This window comes from Salvelinus alpinus, chromosome 2 (assembly GCF_045679555.1).
Source record: "Salvelinus alpinus chromosome 2, SLU_Salpinus.1, whole genome shotgun sequence".
NCBI lineage: Eukaryota > Metazoa > Chordata > Actinopteri > Salmoniformes > Salmonidae > Salvelinus > Salvelinus alpinus.
In genome coordinates this window covers 31,793,216-31,812,026 of record NC_092087.1, presented here as the reverse complement: position 1 = coordinate 31,812,026, position 18,811 = coordinate 31,793,216, and positions in this window count along the sequence as shown.

Genomic DNA, 18,811 nt, shown 5'->3' with positions numbered 1-18,811 from the left:
ATAGTGTACTATTAAGTAAAGTTATGAAGTTATAAGTAACAGCACAAGCCTGAGGAGAGAAACTGTTGACGTGTTTGTATCTCAGTCACAGAGGAGGGAGAGCGAGAGAGAGAGGGGGATGAACAATGTTTTTGTTGTTCATCTTTAAGAGTATACTTTTGGGTCAATTAACAATAAAGATCAATTGATAGCTCCTTCTCCTTTCTTGTCTGATTTCTGCCCCTGGTAAGGAGATAAATATTTATGAAGGCAGAAAGTCCCCTGCCTCTCTTCCTCGTGTCAAACACTCCACATGATCAAAGCCATCGGCAAAAAACACACGACACACTAAAAAACATCAAGGCTTTGTTGGCATTGTTGTTCCACTGTCCCATAGCACACAAATCAAAACCCAACTCCCTACTATCCCCTACCCTCCCACCCCTATCCCCTCTAAAAACAGCTGAGACAGAGATGGGTTTGGGACCGGTGCACTGTTGCTTTAAGATAAAATATTCTATCTTCTACATCATAATTATCTCCTTAAGGTAGAAATATTAGCATATCCACCAATCTTATTATCTGAGAAATTGTCTCATTAAGTCAGCAGGTTCCCCTTGCGCCCACCTTGCTTGCTGTTGTCCACATTTCATCAGTGCTGTGGGGCGTTGTGACTGACTGACGGACAGACAGACAGACAGACGGACATACAGGACCCTGGACACAGCTTCCACTGGGACCTGGGCAGAGCAGGAGGAGAGGCAGAGTGGGAATCTCAATGGGACGCATGAAGGAAAGGAGACGAGGGAGGGAAACATGTTTAGACTTTTGAGATGCACCCCAGGAGATACATCCCTCTATGGAGACTAGGAGAGTCTAGGCCAGGATAAAGTTGCTTCTCAATACTACAGATGAAGGAAGGAGACAAGGAAAGGTAACATGTTAGAAGGGCATCAGAACAGCCTTCTACAGTGACCAATGTATGTGTGCATAAGTGTATATATGCTAAATGTGCCTATATGTATGCACACCTGTCTAATAAGCCTACACCGTCTCCTGCTCAGCCAATACACCATCTCTTTACAATGTGAGGCCTGGCCTATGGGTGGGGATCACAGAACAACTAAGACCTGGCCAGAAACAGTGCTCAAAGACGCATTTAGGGGCTTACAGAAGAAAGCATACATTTGCTTAGTAATCAGAAAGAGGCTTCCCGCAAATTACATTTCCCTGCTATTAGATATTAATGAGATGCCTTAGAATATCCCAGGCCCCTAATCTGCAGAATATAATCCCTGAAATGAAACCTGACTCTGGTTAGTCCTAATTAAATCATCCCTTCTAATCCTGGAAATGGCCTTTATTAATCTCACGGCTTTACTGAACAACGGGACACTACGGAGAAACAGCACTGTGGACCGCAAGGCCTGAGAGAGAGGAAGAGGGCGGGAGAGAGACAGAGAGAGAGACAGAGAGAGAGAGAGAGACTTAGAGATAGAGAGAGAGACATAGAGATAGAGAGAGAGACAGAGAGAGAGACACAGAAAGAGAGAGAGAGACATAGATATAGAGAGAGAGACAGAGAGGCACACAGAAAGTCAGAGACACAGAGAAACAGACAGAGAGAGACAGAGAGAGACAGACAGAGAGAGAGGCACACAGAAAGTCAGAGACACAGAGAGACAGACAGAGAGAGACATAGAGACAGAGAGACAGACAGAGAGAGAGGCACACAGAAAGTCAGAGACACAGAGAGAGAGACAGAGAGAGAGACACAGAGAGAGAGACAGAGAGAGAGACACAGAAAGAGACATAGAGATAGAGAGAGAGACAGAGAGAAAAGGGGTGGCCGGAGAATCGTGTGAGAAGAAGAATGGTGGGAAGGCAGACAGAGGGTGAAAAATGAAAGAAGAAAGAGAGAGAGGAGAGAAAGGAGAGCGAAAGAAGGAGAGAGAGAGGAAAACATTCAGAGAATGTATATCTGTTGAACAATAGTTGAGCTCTCTCTACTGTTCGGCAGTGTGGGTGTGTGATTCAGTGGTTAATTAGAAGCCTGGCTATGTTAAATTAATTCAGCCCCTCTTTTTACTATAACACAGGACCTGAAGCACTTTAATGCCTCCCAGATTCATTAACTAACCAAAGAAATGTGATAATCACGAAGCACAATTTCACTATGGATCTCTATTATTCTACTATTACGCAGGTCCATTTAGATGACCTAGTATGACATTTCATATCACCAGTTCCATATGGTAAAGCTGTTACAAATCATGATACAGCAAATATATTTAATACAATCTGTAATTCAAATAGTAAATGGCAGCTTTGCTGTGAGTGGATAGTTTCACTTTATAAATAGTCATTTCTTATGGTAATTTTTTGAACCTAGTAAAAGGTATTAGGAATCCCATGCATCCAATGTATGTGTGTGCCTGCATGAGTGTGTGTCCGCACACCTGGGTGTAGGTACACGTGAGTGTGTGTGTTGGCAGTCATGTAAGGGGCAGGTGGGTCGAGTCCCGATCTGCTTAACAGCCAATTTACAAAGGTCAGGTGAGAGACATCAAACCACTGGGTAAATCACAGCTCACACTCATAAATGAGAAACAATCATTCAGGAAAGGTCATACAGCCAGGACTGAGGATTATAATAATAGAGTAGGCCTTCTCCTCCTCTCTCACTTCCTCACTCCATCCCTCTCTCCCTCTCTCAACAGGGGGTACAACGCCTCTCTCAATTGTTCTCCAGACTGCTGACTGATGGGAGTCAAGACCTCTGTAAGGAAAGAGACACATTGGAACTAAAACCGTGGTAGTTTTATTTGACTTTATTACAGGTATGGTAACTTGACGGGGTGTTATCTCCTCTACAAGAGCTGGTTATTACATGGACAACCAATGGAAATATTGCACTCAACCAAAAGGGTAAAAACAAATAATCTTGTCTTTGTATCTTTAAATGTTGTAAATGTTGCCCCTAGACGATCAGCTGGTAGGTTGAATCAACTACAGATGCCTAGTGTGTCCATCTTCTTGAATCTACTACAGATGCCTAGTGTGTCCATCTTCTTGAATCTACTACAGATGCCTAGTGTGTCCATCTTCTTGAATCTACTATAGATGCCTAGTGTGTCCATCTTCTTGAGTCTACTATACATGCCTAGTGTGTCCATCTTCTTGAATCTACTACAGATGCCTAGTGTGTCCATCTTCTTGAATCTACTATACATGCCTAGTGTGTCCATCTTCTTGAATCTACTACAGATGCCTAGTGTGTCCATCTTCTTGAATCTACTACAGATGCCTAGTGTGTCCATCTTCTTGAATCTACTATACATGCCTAGTGTGTCCATCTTCTTGAATCTACTACAGATGCCTAGTGTGTCCATCTTCTTGAATCTACTATAGATGCCTAGTGTGTCCATCTTCTTGAATCTACTATAGATGCCTAGTGTGTCCATCTTCTTGAATCTACTACAGATGCCTAGTGTGTCCATCTTCTTGAATCTACTATAGATGCCTAGTGTGTCCATCTTCTTGAATCTACTATAGATGCCTAGTGTGTCCATCTTCTTGAATCTACTACAGATGCCTAGTGTGTCCATCTTCTTGAATCTACTACAGATGCCTAGTGTGTCCATCTTCTTGAATCTACTATAGATGCCTAGTGTGTCCATCTTCTTGAATCTACTATAGATGCCTAGTGTGTCCATCTTCTTGAATCTACTACAGATGCCTAGTGTGTCCATCTTCTTGAATCTACTACAGATGCCTAGTGTGTCCATCTTCTTGAATCTACTACAGATGCCTAGTGTGTCCATCTTCTTGAATCTACTACAGATGCCTAGTGTGTCCATCTTCTTGAATCTACTACAGATGCCTAGTGTGTCCATCTTCTTGAATCTACTATAGATGCCTAGTGTGTCCATCTTCTTGAATCTACTACAGATGCCTAGTGTGTCCATCTTCTTAAATCTACTATAGATGCCTAGTGTGTCCATCTTCTTGAATCTACTATAGATGCCTAATGTGTCCATCTTCTTGAATCTACTACACATGCCTAGTGTGTCCATCTTCTTGAATCTACTATAGATGCCTAGTGTGTCCATCTTCTTGAATCTACTATAGATGCCTAGTGTGTCCATCTTCTTGAATCTACTACACATGCCTAGTGTGTCCATCTTCTTGAATCTACTACAGATGCCTAGTGTGTCCATCTTCTTGAATCTACTATAGATGCCTAGTGTGTCCATCTTCTTGAATCTACTACACATGCCTAGTGTGTCCATCTTCTTGAATCTACTATAGATGCCTAGTGTGTCCATCTTCTTGAATCTACTACAGATGCCTAGTGTGTCCATCTTCTTGAATCTACTATAGATGCCTAGTGTGTCCATCTTCTTGAATCTACTACAGATGCCTAGTGTGTCCATCTTCTTGAATCTACTATACATGCCTAGTGTGTCCATCTTCTTGAATCTACTACAGATGCCTAGTGTGTCCATCTTCTTGAATCTACTATAGATGCCTAGTGTGTCCATCTTCTTGACTCTACTACAGATGCCTAGTGTGTCCATCTTCTTGAATCTACTATACATGCCTAGTGTGTCCATCTTCTTGAATCTACTACAGATGCCTAGTGTGTCCATCTTCTTGAATCTACTATAGATGCCTAGTGTGTCCATCTTCTTGAATCTACTATAGATGCCTAGTGTGTCCATCTTCTTGAATCTACTATACATGCCTAGTGTGTCCATCCTCTTGAATCTACTATTGACGCCTAGTGTGTCCATCTTCTTGAATCTACTACAGATGCCTAGTGTGTCCATCTTCTTGAATCTACAACAGATGCCTAGTGTGTCCATCTTCTTGAATCTACTATACATGCCTAGTGTGTCCATCTTCTTGAATCTACTACAGATGCCTAGTGTGTCCATCTTCTTGAATCTACTACAGATGCCTAGTGTGTCCATCTTCTTGAATCTACTATACATGCCTAGTGTGTCCATCTTCTTGAATCTACTACAGATGCCTAGTGTGTCCATCTTCTTGAATCTACTACAGATGCCTAGTGTGTCCATCTTCTTAAATCTACTATAGATGCCTAGTGTGTCCATCTTCTTGAATCTACTATAGATGCCTAGTGTGTCCATCTTCTTGAATCTACTACACATGCCTAGTGTGTCCATCTTCTTGAATCTACTATAGATGCCTAGTGTGTCCATCTTCTTGAATCTACTATAGATGCCTAGTGTGTCCATCTTCTTGAATCTACTACACATGCCTAGTGTGTCCATCTTCTTGAATCTACTACAGATGCCTAGTGTGTCCATCTTCTTGAATCTACTATAGATGCCTAGTGTGTCCATCTTCTTGAATCTACTACACATGCCTAGTGTGTCCATCTTCTTGAATCTACTATAGATGCCTAGTGTGTCCATCTTCTTGAATCTACTACAGATGCCTAGTGTGTCCATCTTCTTGAATCTACTATAGATGCCTAGTGTGTCCATCTTCTTGAATCTACTACAGATGCCTAGTGTGTCCATCTTCTTGAATCTACTATACATGCCTAGTGTGTCCATCTTCTTGAATCTACTATACATGCCTAGTGTGTCCATCTTCTTGAATCTACTATAGATGCCTAGTGTGTCCATCTTCTTGAATCTACTATACATGCCTAGTGTGTCCATCTTCTTGAATCTACTACAGATGCCTAGTGTGTCCATCTTCTTGAATCTACTACAGATGCCTAGTGTGTCCATCTTCTTGAATCTACTATACATGCCTAGTGTGTCCATCTTCTTGAATCTACTATAGATGCCTAGTGTGTCCATCTTCTTGACTCTACTACAGATGCCTAGTGTGTCCATCTTCTTGAATCTACTATACATGCCTAGTGTGTCCATCTTCTTGAATCTACTACAGATGCCTAGTGTGTCCATCTTCTTGAATCTACTATAGATGCCTAGTGTGTCCATCTTCTTGAATCTACTATAGATGCCTAGTGTGTCCATCTTCTTGAATCTACTATACATGCCTAGTGTGTCCATCTTCTTGAATCTACTATTGATGCCTAGTGTGTCCATCTTCTTGAATCTACTACAGATGCCTAGTGTGTCCATCTTCTTGAATCTACAACAGATGCCTAGTGTGTCCATCTTCTTGAATCTACTATAGATGCCTAGTGTGTCCATCTTCTTGAGTCTACTATACATGCCTAGTGTGTCCATCTTCTTGAATCTACTACAGATGCCTAGTGTGTCCATCTTCTTGAATCTACTATACATGCCTAGTGTGTCCATCTTCTTGAATCTACTACAGATGCCTAGTGTGTCCATCTTCTTGAATCTACTACAGATGCCTAGTGTGTCCATCTTCTTGAATCTACTATACATGCCTAGTGTGTCCATCTTCTTGAATCTACTACAGATGCCTAGTGTGTCCATCTTCTTGAATCTACTATAGATGCCTAGTGTGTCCATCTTCTTGAATCTACTATAGATGCCTAGTGTGTCCATCTTCTTGAATCTACTACAGATGCCTAGTGTGTCCATCTTCTTGAATCTACTATAGATGCCTAGTGTGTCCATCTTCTTGAATCTACTATAGATGCCTAGTGTGTCCATCTTCTTGAATCTACTACAGATGCCTAGTGTGTCCATCTTCTTGAATCTACTACAGATGCCTAGTGTGTCCATCTTCTTGAATCTACTACAGATGCCTAGTGTGTCCATCTTCTTGAATCTACTATAGATGCCTAGTGTGTCCATCTTCTTGAATCTACTACAGATGCCTAGTGTGTCCATCTTCTTGAATCTACTACAGATGCCTAGTGTGTCCATCTTCTTGAATCTACTATACATGCCTAGTGTGTCCATCTTCTTGAATCTACTATAGATGCCTAGTGTGTCCATCTTCTTGAATCTACTACAGATGCCTAGTGTGTCCATCTTCTTGAATCTACTACAGATGCCTAGTGTGTCCATCTTCTTGAATCTACTATAGATGCCTAGTGTGTCCTTCTTCTTGAATCTACTACAGATGCCTAGTGTGTCCATCTTCTTGAATCTACTATAGATGCCTAGTGTGTCCATCTTCTTGAATCTACTACAGATGCCTAGTGTGTCCATCTTCTTGAATCTACTATAGATGCCTAGTGTGTCCATCTTCTTGAATCTACTATAAATGCCTAGTGTGTCCATCTTCTTGAATCTACTATAGATGCCTAGTGTGTCCATCTTCTTGAATCTACTATAGATGCCTAGTGTGTCCATCTTATTGAATCTACTATAAATGCCTAGTGTGTCCATCTTCTTGAATCTACTATAGATGCCTAGTGTGTCCATCTTCTTGAATCTACTATAGATGCCTAGTGTGTCCATCTTCTTGAATCTACTACAGATGCCTAGTGTGTCCATCTTCTTGAATCTACTATACATGCCTAGTGTGTCCATCTTCTTGAATCTACTATTGATGCCTAGTGTGTCCATCTTCTTGAATCTACTACAGATGCCTAGTGTGTCCATCTTCTTGAATCTACTACAGATGCCTAGTGTGTCCATCTTCTTGAATCTACTATACATGCCTAGTGTGTCCATCTTCTTGAATCTACTACAGATGCCTAGTGTGTCCATCTTCTTGAATCTACTACAGATGCCTAGTGTGTCCATCTTCTTGAATCTACTACAGATGCCTAGTGTGTCCATCTTCTTGAATCTACTATAGATGCCTAGTGTGTCCATCTTCTTGAATCTACTACAGATGCCTAGTGTGTCCATCTTCTTGAATCTACTACAGATGCCTAGTGTGTCCATCTTCTTGAATCTACTACAGATGCCTAGTGTGTCCATCTTCTTGAATCTACTACAGATGCCTAGTGTGTCCATCTTCTTGAATCTACTACAGATGCCTAGTGTGTCCATCTTCTTGAATCTACTATAGATGCCTAGTGTGTCCATCTTCTTGAATCTACTACAGATGCCTAGTGTGTCCATCTTCTTGAATCTACTACAGATGCCTAGTGTGTCCATCTTCTTGAATCTACTACAGATGCCTAGTGTGTCCATCTTCTTGAATCTACTATAGATGCCTAGTGTGTCCATCTTCTTGAATCTACTATACATGCCTAGTGTATCCATCTTCTTGAATCTACTATACATGCCTAGTGTGTCCATCTTCTTGAATCTACTATAGATGCCTAGTGTGTCCATCTTCTTGAATCTACTATACATGCCTAGTGTGTCCATCTTCTTGAATCTACTACAGATGCCTAGTGTGTCCATCTTCTTGAATCTACTATAGATGCCTAGTGTGTCCATCTTCTTGAATCTACTACAGATGCCTAGTGTGTCCATCTTCTTGAATCTACTACAGATGCCTAGTGTGTCCATCTTCTTGAATCTACTATACATGCCTAGTGTGTCCATCTTCTTGAATCTACTACAGATGCCTAGTGTGTCCATCTTCTTGAATCTACTATAGATGCCTAGTGTGTCCATCTTCTTGAATCTACTACAGATGCCTAGTGTGTCCATCTTCTTGAATCTACTACAGATGCCTAGTGTGTCCATCTTCTTGAATCTACTATAGATGCCTAGTGTGTCCATCTTCTTGAATCTACTATACATGCCTAGTGTGTCCATCTTCTTGAATCTACTATAGATGCCTAGTGTGTCCATCTTCTTGAATCTACTATACATGCCTAGTGTGTCCATCTTCTTGAATCTACTACACATGCCTAGTGTGTCCATCTTCTTGAATCTACTATAGATGCCTAGTGTGTCCATCTTCTTGAATCTACTATAGATGCCTAGTGTGTCCATCTTCTTGAATCTACTATAGATGCCTAGTGTGTCCATCTTCTTGAATCTACTATAGATGCCTAGTGTGTCCATCTTCTTGAGTCTACTACAGATGCCTAGTGTGTCCACCTCCCCCACCGTTACAGATAGTCTCTCTATCATCCCTTCCTCCTGTCTCTCTTCCTTTCTGTATCATAATTAGTAAAGCACTTTGAAGATGTAAAACAGTGGAACAACAGGGGGCAGTGTTGGGTCATGAAGCAGACCAGAGAATCTCACTTTCTCACTCTCTCGCTTACAGGCCAGGGTCCAGTCCCTCCACCTCTCAGGATTAATTACACTTTTTCAATTAATGTCTTAATGAGAACTGGTGGTGTCACACTGATAACACTGTTATATCTCAGTATGGAGGGAGAGAGATGGAGGGAGAGATGGATGGAGGGAGATGGAGGGAGAGAGACGGAGGGAGAGAGATGGATGGAGGGAGAAGTTAGAGAGATGGAGGGATGGAGAGCAGAGAGAAACAGAAAGGTAGATGGGAGATAACACATGGTGATGGAGTATCATCGAAGCTCTAACTGAGGCAACAAGAGAAAGGCTACACAGAAAGGACACACACACAGCACCAAAAATAGCATTTACTGTATCAGATAACAGCCACTTTCTTTATACACATGGAAAACATGTACATACCTAGACAGAAAACAGCCACCCTGTGACATGTTGACTACGCTACAGTGACATCCCTAGTATGACTCCGACACACACACTCTTTCCCATGATCCTTTGGGTTACCACAGTAATGAGCTCTACAGGCACGCACCAGGGGACCTGTCACACACACACACACACACACACACACACACACACACACACACACGGCTGGGACACACCAGGGGACCTCATATGTAAATTAGTCAGCTGATGTGTCACATGATGAGCCTGAAGGTCATTAATTGGTCAGCAATCAGAGGTTGGCGTGTCAGATATTGGAGGGATAATTTGCATAAGGCAGTGGAGCACTTACCCCTAAAGATCCTTTCAAACAGCCTTTACAATTGGAGCTCTTTCTATAGGTCTCTCTCTCTCTGTCTTTCTATAGGTCTCTGTCTGTCTGTCTGTCTGTCTGTCTGTCTGTCTGTCTGTCTGTCTGTCTGTCTGTCTGTCTGTCTGTCTGTCTGTCTGTCTGTCTGTCTGTCTGTCTGTCTGTCTGTCTGTCTGTCTGTCTGTCTGTCTGTCTGTCTGTCTGTCTGTCTGTCTGTCTCTCTCTCTCTCTCTCTCTCTCTCTCTCTCTCTCTCTCTCTCTCTCTCTCTCTCTCTCTCTCTCTCTCTCTCTCTCTCTCTCTCTCTCTCTCTCTCTCTCTCTCTCTCTCTCTCTCTCTCTCTCTCTCTCTCTCTCTCTCTCTCTCTCTCTCTCTCTCTCTCTGTCTCTCTGTCTCTCTCTCTCTCTCTCTCTCTCACTCTGTCTCTCTCTCTGTCTCTCTCTCTGTCTCTCTCTCTCTATAGGTCTCTCTCTCTCTCTCTCTCTCTCTCTCTCTCTCTCTCTCTCTCTCTCTCTCTCTCTCTCTCTCTCTCTCTCTCTCTCTCTATCTCTCTCTCTCTCTCTCTCTCTCTCTCTCTCTCTCTCTCTCTCTCTCTCTCTCTCTCTCTCTCTCTCTCTCTCTCTCTCTCTCTCTCTCTCTCTCTCTCTCTCTCTCTCTCTCTGTCTCTGTCTCTGTCTCTGTCTCTGTCTCTCTCTGTCTCTCTCTCTCTTCTCTCTATTCCCTGTAGAGCTATCTCTCCTCTCTCTCTCTTCTCTCTATTCTCTCTATTATCTCTCCTCTCTCTCTCCTATCTCTCCTATCTCTCCTCTCTCTCCTCTCTCTCCTCTCTCTCCTCTCTCTCACTCTGTACATCAGGGCTCTGAGCCAGTGGACATCTCAGAGTGGGCTTTACATTGCTCTATATAAAAAAAAAAGTGTTTTTATTATTTTTAGAAAATGTTTGACTGTTATTTTATTCTTTATTCTTAAATGTTTATTGATTTGATGCTGTTTTCTTGAGATCCTCATAGAAACAAGACACTTTTTCCCAAGTGCTTTTATCCCCCTCATGTTCAATTAAATGGAAATAAATTAAGAGTTATCTTCCAAAATACGTCTTTAAATACTTTAAAAATCCAAGCAGGGAAGGAACCACTTGAGCTCGGAAATCATATTTTGAGATTTGATGAATATAAAAAGTGTACATTGTTCAAGAAAACGAGTCAAGGTCAAATGGGAAAAAATTGAAAATCGGTGACTTTCTGTCGACATCCTTTTGAAAGCGTGAAGACTGTCTGTTCTCAGCGGACAAAGAGAGAGAGAGAGAGAAAAAATAAATCAGTTTTCTTATTCAAGAAAACGCTGAACATGATTCTAATTCTCACTAATCAGACCAAACCATTACATTTCATTTTACACATTTAAAGACCATATGAATTAACAGTGTGTTCAATTAGACTGCTCTCCTCTCACGGACTATACACTCTCTTCACACTGGAGTGGATGGAGAGAATACTACGAATGAACCATTGCTTCTCTGTCTCCTTCCATCTGACACCAGACCATGCAGACAGAACTCTCTCTCCCCTTCTCATTGCCCCATAACCACAGAGCCAAGTTCAAGCCACCGTTAAAGAGTCAAAAATTTAAATAAATAAATCTAACACACTTTTTAATTAAAAAGGATCCTAATAATCCACATCATATTATAGAGCGCAGATTCATCGGTCAATTTAATAAGAGTGAGGCTTTTGGATGTTAATATCTCTGCTAGCAGGTTTCCTTCATAACTGAGAGGCTTGCTTAATTACACTCTGGGCTAATGACGGGGAATATTCAGGGCCTCTCCATGTTTTGATAAATGGCTTTCCACAAAGATTTATTCCTAATTATCTCATTTGTCTTTCTCCATTACTTTTTATAGCTTAAATTTATGAAGTCATTAAGACGTTAGTGGGCCTGATAATGATTAGGAGAAGGAATTGTATGAAAGTGAATTATATGAAAATGATTATGGCTAAAGGAGTGTTTCAAATGGAACCGTGGTGGAGGAAGTGTGTGTGTGTGTGTGCGTTTGTGCATGTGTCTGTGTGTGTGTGTGTGTGTGTGTGCGTGCGTGCACGTGTGTGTAGGAAGTACAGTGGGCTTTGTTATAAGGTGCAGGGCGCCCCTCCATCACCCCCCCCCCCGTCCTCTCGGCTGGCTGACGCTCCCACCTTACGCCAGCGGAAATAACCATGATTAAAACATCTTTGTCACCCTCCTCTAGGCCTGTCTACCTCTCTCCCCCTCCTCTCTCCCTCCTCCCCCTTCTTCTCACTCCTCTAGCCCTGTCTACGTCTCTCTCTCTCCTTCTCTCTCTCTCCGTCCTCCCCTCCTTCTCCTTCCTATAGCCCTGTCTCCTTCTCTCTCCCTCCTTCTCCTCTTCTTCTCCTTCATCTTGCCCGGTCTCCCTCCATTCTCTCTATCCTCTATTCTCATTCCTTTCCTTTCTCCCCATTCACTCTCTCCCCTCCCCAGTGTCTCTGCTCTCTTCATCTTTCCCTCCTCACCCCTCTCTTCCTTCTACCTGTGTCTCTCCATTCTCCCTAATCCCCCTCCCCATGGTTCTGTTCTCTCAATCATTCTTGCCCATCTCCCACTTCTCACCCTCCACCCTCTCCTCTCCTTTCCTCTCTCCCCCTTGTCTCTCTTCTCTCTATCCTACTACTCATCTCTATCACTCCCTGTCTGGCCGTGCTGCTGACAGAAGAAATGTTCTCTCCTCTCTTCCAGAGAACAGATCTCTCTCTCTCTCCCTTCTTTTTCTCTCTGAGAGAATAACGCTATAACAGGGACTATTTTTACCCAGGCGGCCAGGCCCCTTCTGTACCTCCGTCCGCATTTGTTTAATTTCATTGGTCTTGAAGACATAATGAAACACATAAATACAGACCCTTACATCTGTGTTCAAGGTCTTGGAATATTATTAGTAAGTTTTTACAGGGTGAGATGAGCTTGCAGGGTAATCTTTTAAATGAATGCCTCCTAGTCCAGAAACATAAAGGGCGATATCCCATGCCCCTCACTCACACGCACACGCACACGCACACGCACACGCTTCTCATAGTCTGGCAGCCATTTCAAGCAGCCACCACCAGCCCTGCTTTACCGCTTATCTACTATACAACTGTCCTGTTGTCATTTTAGCTCTTTCACTTGAAGCCATTTTGTCCTCACAGATCTTATTAAGGTTTGAATCCCCACTGAGTCCTTGGTGCTTGTACTCTGTTCTACAGTGGTTGGATGTTAAATAGACTTGTCCACTCATCCTGCTCACTCAAGACCATATGAGCCAGGGTTGGGGCCAAATTCATTGCAATTCAGGAAGTGAATTGAAAGTCCATTTCAGGAAGAGAAAACCTGCCTATTGAAAATCAAATACACTTTTCATTTCTTGAAGTGTAATTTTGATTAATGTCTTGAATTGACTGCATTGAAATGAAATTGAACCATCCACAGGTTTAAGCCACACATCAGAACCAGGTCTTAACTCCACAGGTTTAAGCCACACATCAGAACCAGGTCTTAACTCCACAGGTTTAAGCCATACATCAGAACCAGGTCTTAACTCCACAGGTTTAAGCCATACATCAGAACCAGGTCTTAACTCCACAGGTTTAAGCCACACATCAGAACCAGGTCTTAACTCCACAGGTTTAAGCCATACATCAGAACCAGGTCTTAACTCCACAGGTTTAAGCCATACATCAGAACCAGGTCTTAACTCCACAGGTTTAAGCCACACATCAGAACCAGGTCTTAACGCCACAGGTTTAAGCCACACATCAGAACCAGGTCTTAACGCCACAGGTTTAAGCCATACATCAGAACCAGGTCTTAACTCCACAGGTTTAAGCCATACATCAGAACCAGGTCTTAACGCCACAGGTTAAAGCCATACATCAGAACCAGGTCTTAACTCCACAGGTTCCATAAGGGTGTTACAGAAAAACAATGAGTAGAACTAACATAGTCAAGCCCTTAGTCCAGACAGTGGGTTGATGGTTGAATTCTGGGTCTCTCCCCCCCTCGTCCTCCCTACTGCCTATGTGAGACAGATCATAGGAGGCTATGTAAGCCTGTGGTTCATTCATTCATTTTTTGATTATTTAATCAGCCCAGATGAAAAGCATCTTTAACACCAGTGTTAATTAGGAAACATCTGGGGCAGAGAGAGAGAGAGCGAGATGAAAAATGAAAACAGGGACGGCATCTCTCTCTCTCTCTCTCAAGCTGTCGCTGTCTCTCCTTCTATCCCTCCATTATCCCCCTCTTACCATCCGTTTCTCTTATTCTCCCTCCCTTTCTTTGCTTTGTCATTCTGTCACCCTCTGTTCTGTAATGCCAGTGTATACCACCAGGGGGAGCAGTGTTTATGCTGCTGGACACAAGACCAGTTGGTTTCAGTGAAGGAAACCTTTTACATTTTCCCAATAACCCAAGCAGGAGAATAGCATTCACTGTATACACTACCGATATATAGTCTGTAAGGATATCCATACAATATCAATACCTAGGATAGGATAAAGTAATCCTCCTAACCCCCCCCCTCCCCCTTAAATGAGTTAGATGCACTATTGTAAAGTGGTTGTTCCACTGGATATCATAAGGTGAATGCACCAATTTGTAAGTCGCTCTGGATAAGAGCGTCTGCTAAATGACTTAAATGTAAAATGTAAATGTAAATTTTATTGGACAATAAACTATTATTTTATATTATTTTATGACCTGAGAGAATACAGCACTTCCCTTTTGTTGGTCATCAAACCAGTGGAGCTCTATGTTCTGATCCTCTCCCATCATTCACACATGAACAGCACCACGAACACCACTCCAGTCCAGTGGTGATCCTTCATACCTACAGCACCACGAACAGAGGGATGGAGGGAAAGAGAGGAGGAGGGGATGGAGGGAAAGAGGGAGGAGGGGATGGAGGGAAAGAGGGAGGAGGGGATGGAGGGAAAGAGGGGGGAGGGGATGGAGGGAAAGAGGGAGGGATTCCCTTTAATTGCAATCATCCTGAGCAGCTCTGTGTGTCGTGCTGGCAGCAGCACTGCAGGGATCCACACTCCACGCATACAATTAACACAGGATAGTGGGGGGCACATAATTGGGCCTTCTCCCTCTCTCCAGTCACGCTATCCTACTATGTGTGTATGTGGGTGTGTGTGTCTGCTACAGGGTGTGTGTGGCCACTGGTCCTGATTTTACTCCAAAGCTAAACACACATATTCCATGTTCATACTTGGCCCTTAGTTTTCTATTGTCAGTATGTGGTTCTACAGTATATGTAGTGGAGCCTGCCCATCTGAGGGTGGTCATCTCCATGCCAGGTCCATGTTTCTTGGTTGATGCTCGAGATCTGCTTCACATGAACCAAAACAGTGTTGATTTGTTTTGTCTATGGGTTGTTCTACGCTGGCTGGGTGATGTGTCCAGCTATTGTCTCAGTATGTTTCCTCTGTCTGTGCCTCAGTATTTTTCCTCTGTCTGTGTCTCAGTATGTTTCCTCTGTCTGTGTCTCAGTATGTTTCCTCTGTCTGTGTCTCAGTATGTTTCCTCTGTCTGTGTCTCAGTGTGTTTCCTCTGTCTGTGTCTCAGTATGTTTCCTCTGTCTGTGTCTCAGTATGTTTCCTCTGTCTGTGTCTCAGTATGTTTCCTCTGTCTGTGTCTCAGTATGTTTCCTCTGTCTGTGTCTCAGTATGTTTCCTCTGTCTGCGTCTCAGTGTGTTTCCAGGGTTAATTAAGACACACAGCTCATCTCTACCTGATGAGGGTCAGAGCACAGAGGAAGCTCTGCATCGCATTAATCTAACCCCAATTTATGCTGACACACACACACACACACACACACACACACACACACACACACACACACACACACACACACACACACACACACACACACACACACACACACACACACACACACACACACACACACACACACACACACACACACACACACACACACACACACACACACACACACACACACACACACACACACACACACACACACACACAGAGCTGCATCACATGAATCCTCAATGTATGTTGTCTTGACTCCTGCTGATAGATACCACACTCATCTGCATCCAAAATCACACACGCACACATATAGTATACACACTCATATTCACACACACTTACACACATATAGTACACACACTCATATTCACACACACGCACACACATATAGTACACACACTCATATTCACACACATGCACACATATAGTACACACACTCATATTCACACACACGCACACATATAGTACACACACTCATATTCACACACACGCACACATATAGTACACACACTCATATTCACACACATGCACACATATAGTACACACACTCATATTCACACACACGCACACATATAGTACACACACTCATATTCACACACACTTACACACATATAGTACACACACTCATATTCACACACACGCACACATATAGTACACACACTCTTATTCACACACACTTACACACATATAGTACACACACTCATATTCACACACACGCACACACATATAGTACACACACTCATATTCACACACACGCACACATATAGTACACACACTCATATTCACACACACGCACACATATAGTACACACACTCATATTCACACAGACTTACACACATATAGTACACACACTCATATTCACACACACGCACACATATAGTACACACACTCTTATTCACACACACTTACACACATATAGTACACACACTCATATTCACACACACTTACACACATATAGTACACACACTCATATTCACACACACATGCACACATATAGTACACACACTCATATTCACACACACGCACACATATAGTACACACACTCATATTCACACACACGCACACATATAGTACACACACTCTTATTCACACACACTTACACACATATAGTACACACACTCATATTCACACACACTTACACACATATAGTACACACACTCATATTCACACACACATGCACACATATAGTACACACACTCATATTCACACACACGCACACATATAGTACACACACTCATATTCACACACACTTACACACATATAGTACACACAGTCATATTCACACACACTTACACACATATAGTACACACACTCATATTCACACACACGCACACATATAGTACACACACTCATATTCACACACACGCACACATATAGTACACACACTCATATTCACACACACTTACACATATATAGTACACACACTCATATTCACACACACGCACACATATAGTACACACACTCATATTCACACACACGGACACATATAGTACACACACTCATATTCACACACACGCACACATATAGTACACACACTCATATTCACACACACTTACACATATATAGTACACACACTCATATTCACACACACGCACACATATAGTACACACACTCATATTCACACACACGCACACATATAGTACACACACTCATATTCACACACACGCACACATATAGTACACACACTCATATTCACACACACTTAAACACATATAGTACACACACTCATATTCACACACACGCACACATATAGTACACACACTCATATTCACACACACTTACACACATATAGTACACACACTCATATTCACACACACGCACACATATAGTACACACACTCATATTCACACACACTTACACACATATAGTACACACACTCATATTCACACACACTTACACACATATAGTACACACACTCATATTCACACACACTTACACACATATAGTACACACACTCTTATTCACACACACGCACACACATATAGTACACACACTCATATTCACACACACTTACACACATATAGTACACACACTCATATTCACACACACGCACACATATAGTACACACACTCATATTCACACACACGCACACATAGAGTACACACACTCATATTCACACACACTTACACACATATAGTACACACACTCATATTCACACACACGCACACATATAGTACACACACTCATATTCACACACACTTACACACATATAGTACACACACTCATATTCACACACACGCACACATATAGTACACACACTCATATTCACACACACGGACACATATAGTACACACACTCATATTCACACACACTTACACACATATTTTACGCACACTCATATTCACACACACTTACACACATATAGTACACACACTCATATTCACACACACTTACACACATATAGTACACACACTCATATTCACACACACGCACACATATAGTACACACACTCATATTCACACACACGCACACACATATAGTACACACACTCATATTCACACACACGCACACATATAGTACACACACTCATATTCACACACACGCACACATATAGTACACACACTCATATTCACACACATGCACACATATAGTACACACACTCATATTCACACACACGCACACATATAGTACACACACTCATATTCACACACACGCACACATATAGTACACACACTCATATTCACACACACGCACACATATAGTACACACACTCATATTCACACACACTTACACACATATAGTACACACACTCATATTCACACACACTTACACACATATAGTACACACACTCATATTCACACACGCACACATATAGTACACACACTCATATTCACACACACTTACACACATATAGTACACCCACTCATATTCACACACATGCACACATATAGTACACACACTCATATTCACACACACGCACACATATAGTACACACACTCATATTCACACACACTGACACACATATAGTACACACGCACACATATAGTACACACACTCATATTCACACACACTTACACACATATAGTACACACACTCATATTCACACACACTTACACACATATAGTACACACACTCATATTCACACACACACGCACACATATAGTACACACACTCATATTCACACACACGCACACATATAGTACACACACT